The sequence below is a fragment of the Thunnus albacares genome, chromosome 3 (assembly GCF_914725855.1).
Source record: "Thunnus albacares chromosome 3, fThuAlb1.1, whole genome shotgun sequence".
Lineage (NCBI taxonomy): Eukaryota > Metazoa > Chordata > Actinopteri > Scombriformes > Scombridae > Thunnus > Thunnus albacares.
In genome coordinates this window covers 124,580-139,285 of record NC_058108.1, presented here as the reverse complement: position 1 = coordinate 139,285, position 14,706 = coordinate 124,580, and the positions used below count along the sequence as shown (strand labels likewise).

Genomic DNA, 14,706 nt, shown 5'->3' with positions numbered 1-14,706 from the left:
AATACAGATGTTTTCATTTTGTGTAGAAGCAAAGGTTGAATAATTGACTTGGTTTTAAAGCTGATATGTGTGCTCTTTTCTCCCAGCCAGTCCCTAAATACCTTGTGATGGATGCAACCTGGTGTGCCAGTAGAGTCCGGCGTTAGCGATGAATGCGAATGAATGGCATGGTAACAGGCAGTCCCCATTGTGAAACCGATATTACATTGTGGTCTCTGTTAATTAAGGCAACTATGACATTTAAAGCCGAGTTTGAATTTGATTAAATGCGGAAAATCAGCCCATCCATATACAGTATGACATTTCAAGATTTCCATCCCATTTCCTTCTTCTGCACTGTTAAGCACTATAAAGCACAGGGCACATGTTTCCCAGACACTCTGGAATCTGGTTCAGGTTCTGATGGAACAGGATGGAACCGAACACGTGACCTCACATTCTGGGATTCCTCGGCACTGTCACCGGAATCTGTTGTAGTGAATTACACAATTTTTATCGTATTGTCCAGAAATTCCATCCATCATAATGTGGCCATTCCTCAGTTGATTAGAAGCTCGCTGTGAGAGAAAGCTAATTAGTCTTTCTCTGAGCCACATCATATTAGCTTCTGAATGGCTAGCCTTGCCCTGACCTCTGGAAACACATCAAAATGCACAAGGGTCCCTCCACTGACCTATGTGTGTGTGTGTGTGTGTGTGTGTGTGTGTGTGTATGTGTGTGTGTGTGTGTGTGTGTGTGTGTGTGTGTGTGTGTGTGTGTGTGTGTGTGTGTGTGCGTATGCATAGCCATGTCTATTCCAACTCATCTGCCTGCCCTGCCCGGCCTGTGTGCTGCAGCATATGTGCTCTTATTGCTCATCGTCTCCTCACCTCAATTTTCCGTGAGAGTGCTCATTGGAAGAAAAACACTTAACAGGTACACACAGGCCACCCTGAATAATTCACTCTAATTGGCAAAAAGGGAAAAAAAAGACAGGCCTTAGAAAAAGAGTAACAGAGGGTGAGCTACAGCACGGGGAAGATGAGGGAGAGAGTGGCCATCCATCCGCTGGCTCTTTTGAGGTCACATACACCCCCATGCATGTTTAATTGGCTTTGGGATGGCATGGTGTTTCTGCTGCCTCTGCTGTGAGTCAGACTCACTATGCCTTTTCTGGAGCATGCCTTTTCACAGAGGCTCAGCAATGGAGATACTATTTTAGGAACACATTAGGACCCCAGAAAACACTGACATTTAGACTATCGCCGGGATAGCTGGAAGAGGGAGAGGTCTAGTCACTAGTGTATATGACAGATAGACAGTGTGCTTTTATTGAGCTAGTGCAGTAGGCCAGACCCATGTCAAATTACTTTGAAATGGATGCTTTTACCTCTTTTAAATTGATAGAGTCTCACTGGCAAAAGAACTGATAAGATTGTCCCAAATGCTGCAAATCACACATGTATTTCTAACCACACAACCGAGCAAAAGTTGAAAAATGGAAACACTTTCAATTAATAATTTATCATGGTCACACAAGAGGAAAGCTGGTGCAAATGAAAAGATGTGCTGTTAAGCCTTGTGACTCTCATGAACAGTTTCCTATAGCACAATGTCAAAGTGCATTTTAAACCTAGACGGTGCATTTTCCAGTTTTGTGGTGACACAATACCAAAGCAGGATCTGGTTTACAAACTCTGTGATAGTCTGCGGCCCTTTGCTTCCTCCCTTGCATTGAATTTTGAAATAAAATTACATACAATATGAGTTATTTAACCTCCAATACAAGGCAATTGCATATGTTACTAAGCTGTAACTCATTTAGTGAGTTAATTAATTGAAAGTGTAATGACATTTTGCAGTGGATAGCACTGGTTTTACTGTGAAAGTATAAGAGGCTCTGTCTAGTGCTTTGTTCCATCCAAATGAAGAATTATGAAGGCTATTTATCTTGCAAAAGAAAAGGAAATATGTTTCTGTCCACCTGTTCTCTATTGTAGATACAGAGAAACAGCAACAAGCACCTCTCACTGTTACCAAGATAACCTGTGCTTTTTTTCCAGCCTTACTATTCTTTATCTTTCAAAGCTAACTTGCACTGCGTTCAACATTTGATCAAACTACTGTACAGAGCACTTAACTTCAACTTTCCTTCAACATTTATTTGGTTTGTTTGTTGCTATTGTTGTTGCTTATGTAGCTCATGTGCACAAATCCCAGACCCCAACTGTCAGTAAAACATATACGCTCTCATTTTGTTGGGTTCACTGCACCGGACTGAAGAGTGGACATGATGTCGAATAAACATCCACAGCACGTAAGCTGCTCCGTCTATCTTAAATAGCTCTTTTCAAAGCACTGTTGCAAAATACAGAGAGAAATATAAATAAATAAGCAAGGCAAGAAACAAAGATAAACCATGAAAGGGATGTCAGAAGCATTTTGACAAAAGGTAATTAAATGTGCTTAATAATTACTTTTAGGAAGTTATTTAAAGTGTGATGGAGAATTAGCCCAGGCATTATTTTTAATTCACTATTTATTGAAAAAACCAATGAGAACCTGCATGTTTACCCCAGGCTCTATTCCCATCATGTTCACCATGATGTGTTAGAATAGTTACAGCAGCAATATGACTGCAACTTGGTTTTAATGTGTTTTTTGAAAATAACTGGAGTGTTGAGCATATCTGCAATATAGCAGACAGTCTCAGCTTAAAAAAAATACATTCTTTGGTTTTCATTGGTAACAATTGTGATGGAACTAAAAAAATACAAATATGCTGAATAGTAAAATCTTAATATCTTTTATTACCAAGTAGAAAAGGATGCAGGAAAACAAAAAACAGCAAAGAATGAGAACAAACAAAGCCATGTATGAGAAGCAGAAGAAATAAGGTGTGAATGACGTGCAGATGGTTACACAGAAAACACAAGACAAGCAGGAGACACATAGGCATCCTCCATGTTTTATCTCCACATAGCGCTGCAGTCCAAACTGGTGTCTCCCAGGGACCCTGTCTCCCTTTTTCTTCTGATTGGTAATGAGGCACAGCTGCCTTATAGTGGGCCCAGCAGGCAGGGCCTTGATTGCTGCCGCTTACTTGAGCAGGCAAAATGTGGCAACGATGACTGGATTGCAATGTGAGTGCAAGAACGGAGGACTTTTGGTAATGAAGAGATCCCAATCTTGGTTATTATGATTCAGGACTGTATTCTCAGCTCCACTAAATACGGTTCACAAGTATTTCTGTCTTGCTTATTATGTTTTCACTGGCAGTGAATGTGGTAGGCTTTTTTGTACAGGCTGTTCTTTCTGGATAATGGTTTCAGGGTGAATATAGAAAGTTGCACAGATGCAGTGCTGAAAGTGGACTGGAACATTTGCATGTTGCATTTGCACTTTTTTCATACAAGAACATGAAACTATGAATCACAATTTTGCTGACAGTGATTCTTGTGGATTGTCCACATACCATTATCTCTGGTTGATATAAAATTTGCCTTCATATCCACTTAATTTATCTTTGTCCACAACTGATGAATTTGAAAGTGATCGGAGTCTTGGTGTGTATCAGCAGGAACTGACTCAGTTGCAAATCTGCCAGTCTTACTTTATTCCTTCCTGCTGGCATGACAAAGTTATTACTTCTTACCATCCTGCAGTTTGTCAGTTCGAGTCAACATGGCTGAGATCACAAGAGGCTAACAGAAAACAATGACCACAAGTGATGCTGTTGGGATGAAGTGAATGGAGGATGAATGTGATTGTTTTTGTTTATTTGTTTTCTGCGTGGCCCCTCCTCCTCACAGCTGTCAGCTTGACTGTCTGGGGGTGGCAGTTTACCTCAGTATATTTGGATTCTCAGGCTGTTGTTGTTTGGATATGAATCATGAATCCTTTTCTCATTCCCTTCAGGAGATGCTGGGTGCCAGTTGCTATGGCTACAGTACATCGTGGCACAGAGAGACACCTTGCAAGATAAATTTGACCAGTAAGATTTATTTCTTTTGTCTGTCTTTCTGTCTTTCACTCATGTTGTTCTGGGTGGTCCATAGCCTCTTTCACTCTTCAGCGCCTTGTGAATAAATCTTATATTACATTGATGATGTGTTGTGAGGAGTGTTCGAGTGTAAGATTGGCAAGGTCACATTTTCAAGGTTTGTTTTTTCTCTGTTATACTTTTAAACTATTTTTTATTACAATTTTACCATAGTAGGTCTTAAAGTCCAACTGAGATTAAATGGCCTATTTTAGTCTACTACAGCATACGTATCTACTCTTTAAATCGCTTCTCCTGTGCTCTCCTTTGAGAAAAAATCAGAAACCAAAAGGGAAAAATTTATATTTTAAATTCTTTGGTTTGGTGACTGTGCCCGCTAGTTTTACATTATTTCAATTAAATGCCTTTCTGCTATCTGTTTACGTAGCTGGAGTTCTTATTTCAATACAGCAAATCAAATCTTGGATCGATCAATCATCGGCAGAGCAGACAGTCAAACTGAGTCTGATAGCATCCTGCTACAAACTCTGAACAACAACCCACATTCCTGCTAAAGTCTCCTTATATATCTCCTTATCTAACTTACAACTTGCATGAACACGTCTTGTCCTGCACCTTTAGGTTGTTGAATAAGCAACCAGACAAACATTCACTGTTGTCTCCGTTTCTTATGGTGTACTGGTAGCCTGCAAGCTAATGGAAATAAAACAAGCCCCCTGCTGGGACAAAAAGGAGCATTCCCAATGTTTTTCTTTATTCTAATAATACAAAACTATTAACAATACATTTAGAGAAACATTTTGACATAATTTTTCACTGCAAAAAGGGTTGACTAAATGTGACTTCAGTTAGACTTTAATTAAACGTACATTGGAAGTTAGATAAAACATATATTATAAAAGATGTAATTTTTACATGGAATGATGAGAGCTGTCATATATATATATATATATATATAATCAGCAATATCACACAAGAGGGAGTGCTGTCGTACTGAATATCAGCTGTGTGTCGTAGGCTGCAGGCCGAGTGTCGAAGATAATCAGAGCCATGCTGATGTTCAGTACAACAGCATGAACTCGAGTGTGATATTGCTTTCATACAACAATTCTACAAGTGCCATTTATTAGTTAACAGTAATAAGTGACAGCAGTTAATGATTTATTTATTTATTTAATCATTTACATCACTCCTCCAATACAAATAATTCCATGACTGGACTGTTGCCAAACAACACGGACATTTTCCTGTGCACTAGCTTGCCGCTACTTTGTATCACATACATTTATCACAATTCACATCGTAGTCTCTGTATGTTTATATAAAGCATCTCACCTATGCCCACTCGCTGCCATGATCTCCCTCGCCTCAAGTCCCGCATTAGACAGTTTCTGTATGGCAGTGGCTCTCAGGCTGTGGTTGGTGTAAGATGTGTGTGTCCCTGCCTCTTTGCACATCCTGGGTAACATCTGTGACAGCTGGTTAACTCCCAGGGGAATGGCGATATACCAGAAGCTGTCTGTTGGAACTGTTACCCTCCTGGGCTGCAAATAGAGGGCTTTTGCACCAGGCAGAATTTTGCTCAGGAATTTTTCGAGAGACGCTACTGGGCAGAGGGGATTTTCTCGCTCCTCAAACGTAGCACCCCTCTGGTTTTCTCTCTGTCTCTCTCCAGTGGGTCTTTATGATTTTTTTCTTTCTTCGTTGAATGGTGAAATACTTTGCTCCATTCTCGTCATGTTTTAGGAGTCAGGTTAGAGATCCTGATTCCCCTCTTTGCCCCTGCGTCCAAAGTGTAATTGAATATTGTACCAGACCTTGTTCAGTAAATCTTTTGGATTGTCTGGACTTAGTGTTGCAGAATATTTTAAGATGTGCTGGTCACCGGGTGAAATCGGGGGGTGGTGTATTGTTATGTCTTTCCTGGCACTTCTAATCTCTTTTACAACACCTTTGAAAACATTATCAGCTGATATGAAATCTGGGTCCTGCAATAAATTCCATGAACAGCTAATCGGAAGCTCATTGATATAATAATTTAAACCAAGCCCAAGGTAGCTGCTGATGCTGTAGAGCTCCCCTTTAGTTACCCAGATAGATCCATGAAATGGCCTCAAGACTGTATTCAGCTTGGTCTTCTTAACAGACTGAATGTCAGTATTTATATTTTTAAGACTTAGCCAAGTCTGAAAACTGTTCAAAGCCCATGTTGTTTGCCTTACACTGCTAGCTTCAGTGTGTCTTTTGTTAGCTTGCTCTTCTCTAGTTTGTCAAGGCCAGCTGATGTCATATGAGCAAACCTGGAAGTTTGCACTTAAGTATCCAAGTTTCTTTCCTTCCCTTCATCCTCATCTGACAACCATTTACAATTTAACTCAAATGTTATTTGTGGAAATATGTTCATCTTTGCGGTGCAAAGTTTATTACAATCTAAGATAAATAAGTAAAAAACCTGTAAAGCAGAGTGATACATGTATACATAAAAGTCCCAGTGCTGTTGTAATCTATATAAGCAGTCAGGGAATGCCTCTACATATTAGTCCATCTTACCTAACCTACACTTGAGATTACTATGTTGTGCAAATATGTTAATTATCCTGCCGTTTGCCTGACATAATTTCCTCCTTTTTCATGTCTTTCTTCATGTGTGTTGCTATTTGAAGCATACCACAATTTTTTAGGGTTAGGAGGGTATTCTTGGAATTTGGGTTCAGTCTTTGGAATATGGAATATGATCAGGGTTAGGATCGTATTCCTGGAATTGGATTCAGTCTTTGGAATATTCCCTACATAGGTGCTAATTAAACACGCCAAAGAAGAACAAACCAGAAACAACTTACACTATGTCAGAAACGCACCATACCGCTGCTCAGCCTACCCACTACTGTGGGTACAGTATTTAAACCAGCCAATGGGTGGCTGCAGCATATCTGGGAATCATGTGACACAATTTGTACCCAATTAATATCAGAACTTGTATAGATCAATGAATTCTGAACTTCCTATTTCCACAGTCCAATTACAATTCCAGCCTTTCTAACATCATATTTAAATTTATTATCATTATTATCTGTCATGTAGATGTCCAATCAACCTTCACTCTTCAACCACATTTTGCCCATTGATTAATTAATGGAGATCATTTTCGATCTCAGCTACGATGTCCCCAAGATCTGACTGAACTTATTACATCATCTATGAGATAATGACAGGATGTGGATAAGCCTGTTTCAACTCACTGATGATGTCATGGTTCTAAGGTATTAGCCCTTTCTGTGACCTCACAGATGAAGTCACAGTTCACATTGAATCGTAGGCTTTGATCCTCTTGTATGACCTCATGTCACCAGTTCAGTAACGGAACATCTTCAGAGGTGTCTGAGTTTCCCACTCTGGAGATCAGAGTCAGCGTGCAATAACTGGGCCTTGGGAAAGCAGTGCTTGACTCGTGTTTGGAGCCCCATCTCTGTCGCTGTGATTGAGGACCCGTTCCATCTTCGTAAAAAAACACAAGGGCTAGGGTTGGGTGCATCTGATTCTCTAAACTGCAGTTCAGTTTGGAAGTGATTAAGTATTCCTCCATGGAAAAATACAATTGCCCCCTAATGAGTCACTGGGCATATTCCAAAGACTGAATCCAATTCCAGGAATACGATCCTAACCCTGATCATATTCCATATTCTAAAGACTGAACCCAAATTCCAAGAATACCTTCCTAACCCTAAAAAATTGTGGTATGCTTCAAATAGCAACACACATGAAGAAAGACATGAAAAAGGAGGAAATTATGTCAGGCAAACGGCAGGATAATTGACATATTTGCACAGCACGGTATAGGTCAGATAAGATCGACAATATTCCCTACACAGGTGTTAATTAAACACTGCAAAGCAGAACAAACCAGAAACTACTTACACTATGTCAGAAACGCACCGCACTTCAGGTATTTACTCTCTAAAGCCTGCCGCACTCCAACTGCTCAGCCTACCCACAACTATAGTTTAATTAACTACATTAATTAAACCAGCCAATAGGTGGCTTCCAAAGACTGAACCCAAATTCCAAGAATATGATCCTAATTCCAAAAAATTGTGAAGCTATGCTTAAAATATCAATGCACACGAATAATGACATCAAAAAGAATAAACTTCATGAGGCAAGTGGCAGGATAATTCACATATTTGTATGGCATAGTAATCTGAAGTCTTACCTAATAAGATATATATAAAGGTGATCAAGCATTCAGACCTGTACTGGTTTTTCCTTTATTTATATATATATATATATATATATATATATATATATATACACACACACATTATTATTATTATATTATATATATACATATTGTATGTTATTTACTCTGTTTGTAGCACCTACACCAAGCTCCTGAAACAAAGTGTTTAGCTCAGTAGTTTGAGGCGCAGTGCTGGTTAAGTATGTGGGTTGAATATTGGGTGCAAACATTTACAGGCTCATATCACCATTGTGCATGTACCTGCATTATTTGCATAGATCATAGATATTTACATAGAGTCAGTGGGTGAGCTGGGTTGGTACAGTAGACTATTGACAATAACCAATACGTATTTTGTGTGAGAAGGGGCTGTGTAAATGTCGGAGTTTACAGAAGAAATTGCAGAAGCATCATCAAACATTCAATTTGATTAAAGTTCTGCTAGCATGATTACCTGCTATAATGGATGTGCCTGATTGAAAGACTGTTAATTAATTTCCACAGCCCAAAAACTTAACATAACACAGGCACACACACACACACACACACACACACACACACACACACACACACACAGGATGTTTGATTATCAAAACCTGGCATGGGTGTGGTGAGCAAAAATGAGGCGTTGTGCCATTTGATTGGCTGCCTTGGCCTTCCTGAACGGCCTATGGAGGTACTAGGTGCCTCAAGCCCTCCGTCTGTGAACAGGACAACACATTTGTCAGCTAACTGAAACAGCTCATCTAAATTTAAAATGTAATTTAAGAACCATTCAAATGTATAAGCCGCAATGCACCTCACAATATTAACAATTTACCATCACGCTCTCAGCATGAATGTTGGTCACCTGGGAAGATGGTTGTGGTTATGTGTGTGTGTGTGTGTGTGTGTGTGTGTGTGTGTGTGTGTGTGTGTGTGTTGGGGGGGTGGTGGTCCCAACATCCGTGTAAGTGTGTGTTTTGATGAACTGCAGCCTTTTTTTTTTTGCATTTGTTCAACATCCTCCTGAGATTTGGCCAAACTCAAACACCCTGACACTACTATGTATTGGCAGATATTCAACCCTCAGGCAGGAAAAGGATTAAAAAGCTGACTGTTTGCTCTAGTATCCAAGGACTCTTCATTATGTATCTTCTGCCTCTTTTCAAATCACTGATGCAAGAAGTACGCTTTCATATGACAGAGAGAGAGAGAGAGAGAGAGAGAGAGAGAGAATATACTGTATGTGTGTTGTGGAATGAAGATCCTTGTACTGTTATGTTCAAACAAAGGTTTCCACAGCAACCACATGCACCATTAGTCCCCTTATCAAAACTCAGAGATGAAGCGCCTCAATTACCCTTCATTCTCATGCACACATACACACATGCACTCTTAACCCTCAGATCTGCGAGGGTATCTCAGCCTTTGATTGAGGATCACTTTGTACGGATAGTGCCGCTGTATGTCAAAGGACGATATGGAGGAGTTGATCTGTTTGACTGAGAGGAGGCTCTCAAGGCCGAGCGACAATGGCCGATTTATTGGAAAACAGTGTTGCAACAGAAAAAAAAGACAAGTGGTCTGCATATTGATAAGATTAGATTCTGCTTCAGGTTACAGCACTTAACAATAGGAATTGCAGCTGCTGTTTAACTCAAACCAGTCTTGACAGACAATTCCTTGATGTTTCATTTGTTCATGGCTGCACCTCTAAAAATCTCGTCAGTGCACTAGTAGATAAAACTGTATAGGTGGAGGAAAGGGCAGAGAAAGATAACGTAATTCAGTTTAAGAGGAGTATATTATTGGTTCATTTTTAAAAATTTGCTTCTAGCAATAAGCCTCAAGGTATGCAGATTGGTTTGTCAGCTTACTGCTGTGCTTTTGCCAGCTCCCAAGATGCTAGATTTTATCTTTATTATTTATGGCTCACAGAAGCTTACAGTCATGAAGTACACAAAAACGTAGAGAAACATTACAAACTGGATTTGTGCATTGTTAATATGAAAATAGTATCCAGTAATTTATCTATCATGAGCTAAGCCACTAAGAGAATGAGGAATTCAATCATGCCTTTTTAATTAATTTCCATAAACTCTATATGTAATAATGAAATATTTTGAATTAAATTGATTTTGCACAAATAGGCGATTAGCTGCTTTTGTTATTTACCTATTACCCCCCCCCCCTCTAGTTTTAACTCTTGTTTCTTCAGTTGTCTACAAGTTTTTCTACTTTCAGGTCATATAAAGTCACACATGCACACAAGAGGAGACACAAACCACACAAACTGTACTGTATATGCACACACAGTCCCTCGTCCCTCATCCTGGCATAAGTTGACAATCTGGGGATTGCACTGTCATCAGAACAAATCCAACTCAAAGCATCCAAGTTCTCATCTGGACAGACAGCCGTCTCAGCTCATCAGGTCAGGGGCAGCAGACTGCTGGGCTTAGTAGTGATACCCTGAATTCAGGCTATTGGGCTGAATACCAGTAGTCATCCTGTATATCCTTCTGACTAGATTAAAATGAATGAAAATAAGAAGGAAATGGGTTACTTGACTGTGTCCTGTATATGGGTTGAATAGATGTTGAAATGAGAATAAATTAACCTCTAGTATAATCCCACACAACATGCAATTTTTGGGTTCTGTTAAAATTTTATGTTAATTTTCCTGAATTTCCTTTTAACTACTTATGGTTCCTACCGCTGTACAGAAGGGAATGTCTCTCTTTGAACTGAGGTTTCTTCCATTTTCTGCCACACCACCACCTTGGTTGGTCCATGCCATCGGTCCAGAAATATATCAACTAATGTTCATTGGATTGGATTGAAATTGTGTACAGATATCCGTGGTGCACGGATGATATGTATGTATGTTTGCCTGAATTTTCCTCCCTCTCACGCATTTGAATGAGAGCGCTCTGTGGGCGTGGCAGGGGTGTCAACACACCAGGCTCCAGCTGTCCAGCGAAAAAGTTGAACTAGGCTCAACTTGTGCCGGAAGGCCGCTTGCTCATTCCTGGTAGAGTACTTTGTCACATGATGAACGTCATATTTTACTGTTGATCTTGTGATCGTTGTGATGGAAGATAAAAAAGTTGATGCCCTTACAACTCACGGGTACTTAAAAAAACACCAATGTGGTCCCCCATGTTGTTGCAAGTCTGTTTTTAGAGTGAATCACCGGGAAGTACAGTTTTACAGTTCTGCTAACCTGGCTCTTAGTCTTGTTGTCCTGTGACATCTTTTACAAATGAAATAAAAGTGCTTTCCATGAGGTTTCTTCCATTTTCCCCTTACATACGATGTTTTTTCTGCAGAGATTTCCTTGTCTTCTTGGAAAGCAGAGTGGGTGACCTTGTTGTAGGTTTTTAAGGCCCCTTGAGTTATTGTAGATGATATTAGGACATAAACTTGACTGGATTGGACTTTAAGATGTTGATAATACAATAAATACAAACCAACCACACCGAGCTATTGTAGTCATCGTTCCCTTTATGAATATAAATCACCTTGTCAGCTGTGTCTGTAATGAGCTAGCGTAGCCAGACAATAGCCAGAGCTACAAAAAAAAACAGCCGATACAGAGCAATGATCGAACTGTGTGACCTGTTGACCTAATGGCATTGTTGACCTTCTTTTTGAAGATTTAAATTTCCACACAGTAGCGCTTCTCACACAAGGATCACTCGACTAGTATATGAGTACAAAGACTGTAAGACCTCTCAGATGTGTTTCTATTCAAGCCTTGAAAGAGTGAGTAAAAGGAGCAAAGTCTCTAAAATATATTGAAACATACACATACAAACATGTGTGTACACATTAACATGCACCTCCAAAACTAACACACACACACAAATAGCCTCACAAACATATCACCATGGTATCTACAGATTGATTGATGGCTGACAGATCTGCTGTGCTAAGCTTCTAATATTTATCATATACTCTGTGGTCTCTCATCTTCTGCCACATGTTCATCGACCCAGTGCCCCTGCTGTCATTCACGTGTGTGTGTATGTGTGTTCATGTCAACTTTTGTCATTATGCTCTCATGGACATTGAGGTACAAGTCGAAATTGCTGCTTTACTTTACGCCTGACATTGCAATCTTTTATTTTTTAACAATTTTATTTAAACCTCATGTAGCATTTTACCGTCAATAAATTATTGATTCTGAGACATAAGATAAACAAATGAGGTCATCAACAAGAGAAGTGAGAACCTCATTGTGTCCCACAGGATTGGATTTTATAGGAAAATGGCTAGATTGTTTTACAGTATGTCATGTACTGTATCGTTGCTCAATACATAAACTAATTTTACTTAACAATTAATGCAGAATGTCATTACTAGCACTGCAGTTTCGTCATGATCCAGAATCATATTCACTCCCATCACGGCTAGTGGACAAGGAGCAACACACTCATTAAAATGCTATTTTTGTGCAAACAAAATGATATACACTTCACCTAAACTGTGTATGAATGAAATTGCCACTTTTATCACTTCACTGCTCATTCACCCAACTCCATGACCTTATTAAACAATAGTTGGATAGAAATGGTTCAGTGCTCCAGAGTGTGTGCATGTACACACATACACTGCATGCACAATTGTTAAGCATGTGAGTATTGTGACCTTACCATTATTTCTAGGCACATTTCCAAATTCCAAACCATATAAACTTGAATGCTTATTGGATTTAATCATTTTCAGGTGATATGTACTGTATTTGTGTAATGAGGGAGGGTGTGTTTTAAAGTTATTAACACCTTATATTAATGTGTGCATGATTATTAAGCAGATTCATTGCCTCTGGTAAAATGGGCCAAAAAAGAGATTTAACTGACAATGAAAAGTAAAAAATTGTAAAATGATGGATGCAACACTCTTGAAACAGCTAAACCATTGAGGTTTTTTAAAATGGTGGTTGCCGGTGCTGAATGGGACGGTGCTCATGTGTTTGCCTAATCAACATACACTTACGTCACTCAAGGTTCCTCTTGTGCTGGTACCTACCCTGAAATAAGAGCTAAAAAAGACCCTCAAAATGGCGTTCTAAGAACTACGGTTGTTGCCAGTTTCTGCATTTGGGAGGCTGTGGTTGCTGCTTCAGTGAAAGTTGATCATGAACAGATCAAGAAACTGCAATTGTTGAAAAGAAGGGTGGCTATATTGATCACTGAATATTTTATAACTTTGCATACTTATATATTCCCCTGAAAAAGACAAAACTCACTTTTCCTTTGTTAAACATTCAGGTTTGAGGTTCAATAACATTTTTGATTGACTGAGAGCATTGTATTTGTTCAACAATACAATCCTAGATGTACAATCCTGAGGAATACAATTTGCCTAATAACTGTGCACACACTGTATGTGCAAGTATTGTATTAATGTATTTGTTGTGTTTACTACAGCACCAGCTTTAGGGGCTCCATGCTGTTGAAGGCCTGTGGGTCCAACATCTGCTCACTGCTGGTGGAAGACTTGAAGCCCACTCTAGCACACTTATTACATCTTCCTTTTCTCTTTCCTTTAATACCAGCTCTCTTCTTTCTCGCAGTGTCCCTCCTCTTGTCCTTATTTCCTCTTCCCCCATGTTCCCCCAGTTCATAAACTGTACAGAAGCATGTGTTCTCCTTATGTTATCATAGGGCAAAAGGTATGGGACATAGCATTGAAAGTCAAAACTGCATCAAGAATTACAGAGAGCAGATGACCTAACAAATGGATGTAATAAGTAGCTGTAGATGGGTTTTAATGGTTTTCAATTGTCTATGAGTATTAGAAGATTTCTACATTCAAAGAGGTGCTTCAGTGTAAATGGTGTCAAAGTAGTTTTCAACATTGTTCTGGATTTAAAAGACAAAATCCAGGATATATCAGGAATATTACTCCAGGAAACGTTATAAAACACTGGTATTTTGACATGGTCATATGAAAACTTGCTACCAATACCAAAACTGTTAAGGAAAACGCCTCAACTAGCAAATATCACCAGTAAAATTGTTGGCAAGCCCTAGATGCAACTATCAAATCAGAAATATGTACTAAATAATAAAACTCTTCAGATTTTAAGTGATTGCACCTGCAATTTATGCTCTTATAAGTACAAATCATTTGTGCCAAATGTACAATAGTGGCGGCTGGTGACTCAAAAAATTGGGGAGGACAGGAGGAAAACCAACATGGAATCTTACAACAAACCACATCAAACTATATCATTGTCCCACCTGATGAAATCCGAGGGGTAGGGGGAAATTTTATATGATAATAAAACAATTTCCTTTCAAAAACAAAAACCCCTGAGTGGTGAAAAGGCTGCTTCTTTAAAGACATTTAGCATATACATATTGTCTCTAAACAAAGAAGAGCTCATTATAGCCATGGAGTGGTTCAAATGTGTCATTTTACCAACAAAGTGAAATTCAAATTTATAGTACTGTTCTACTGTGACAACAAATTTATGTTCTCATCAAAAACAGAC

General features: G+C 39.2%; 1 long non-coding RNA gene across 2 annotated transcripts; it reads left to right on the top strand.

Annotated features, from left to right (window-relative positions):
* The first annotated feature begins 2,883 nt into the window (after nt 1–2,883).
* Nucleotides 2,884–13,849, top strand: LOC122978791. Of its 2 annotated transcripts, XR_006402742.1 has the most exons (3): nt 2,884–3,148; nt 3,898–3,973; nt 13,637–13,849. It is a non-coding gene; the product is annotated as an uncharacterized LOC122978791 (long non-coding RNA). The 2 variants fall into 2 exon arrangements; XR_006402741.1 differs by having other exon boundaries at nt 2,884–3,973.
* Nucleotides 13,850–14,706: the final 857 nt, after the last annotated feature.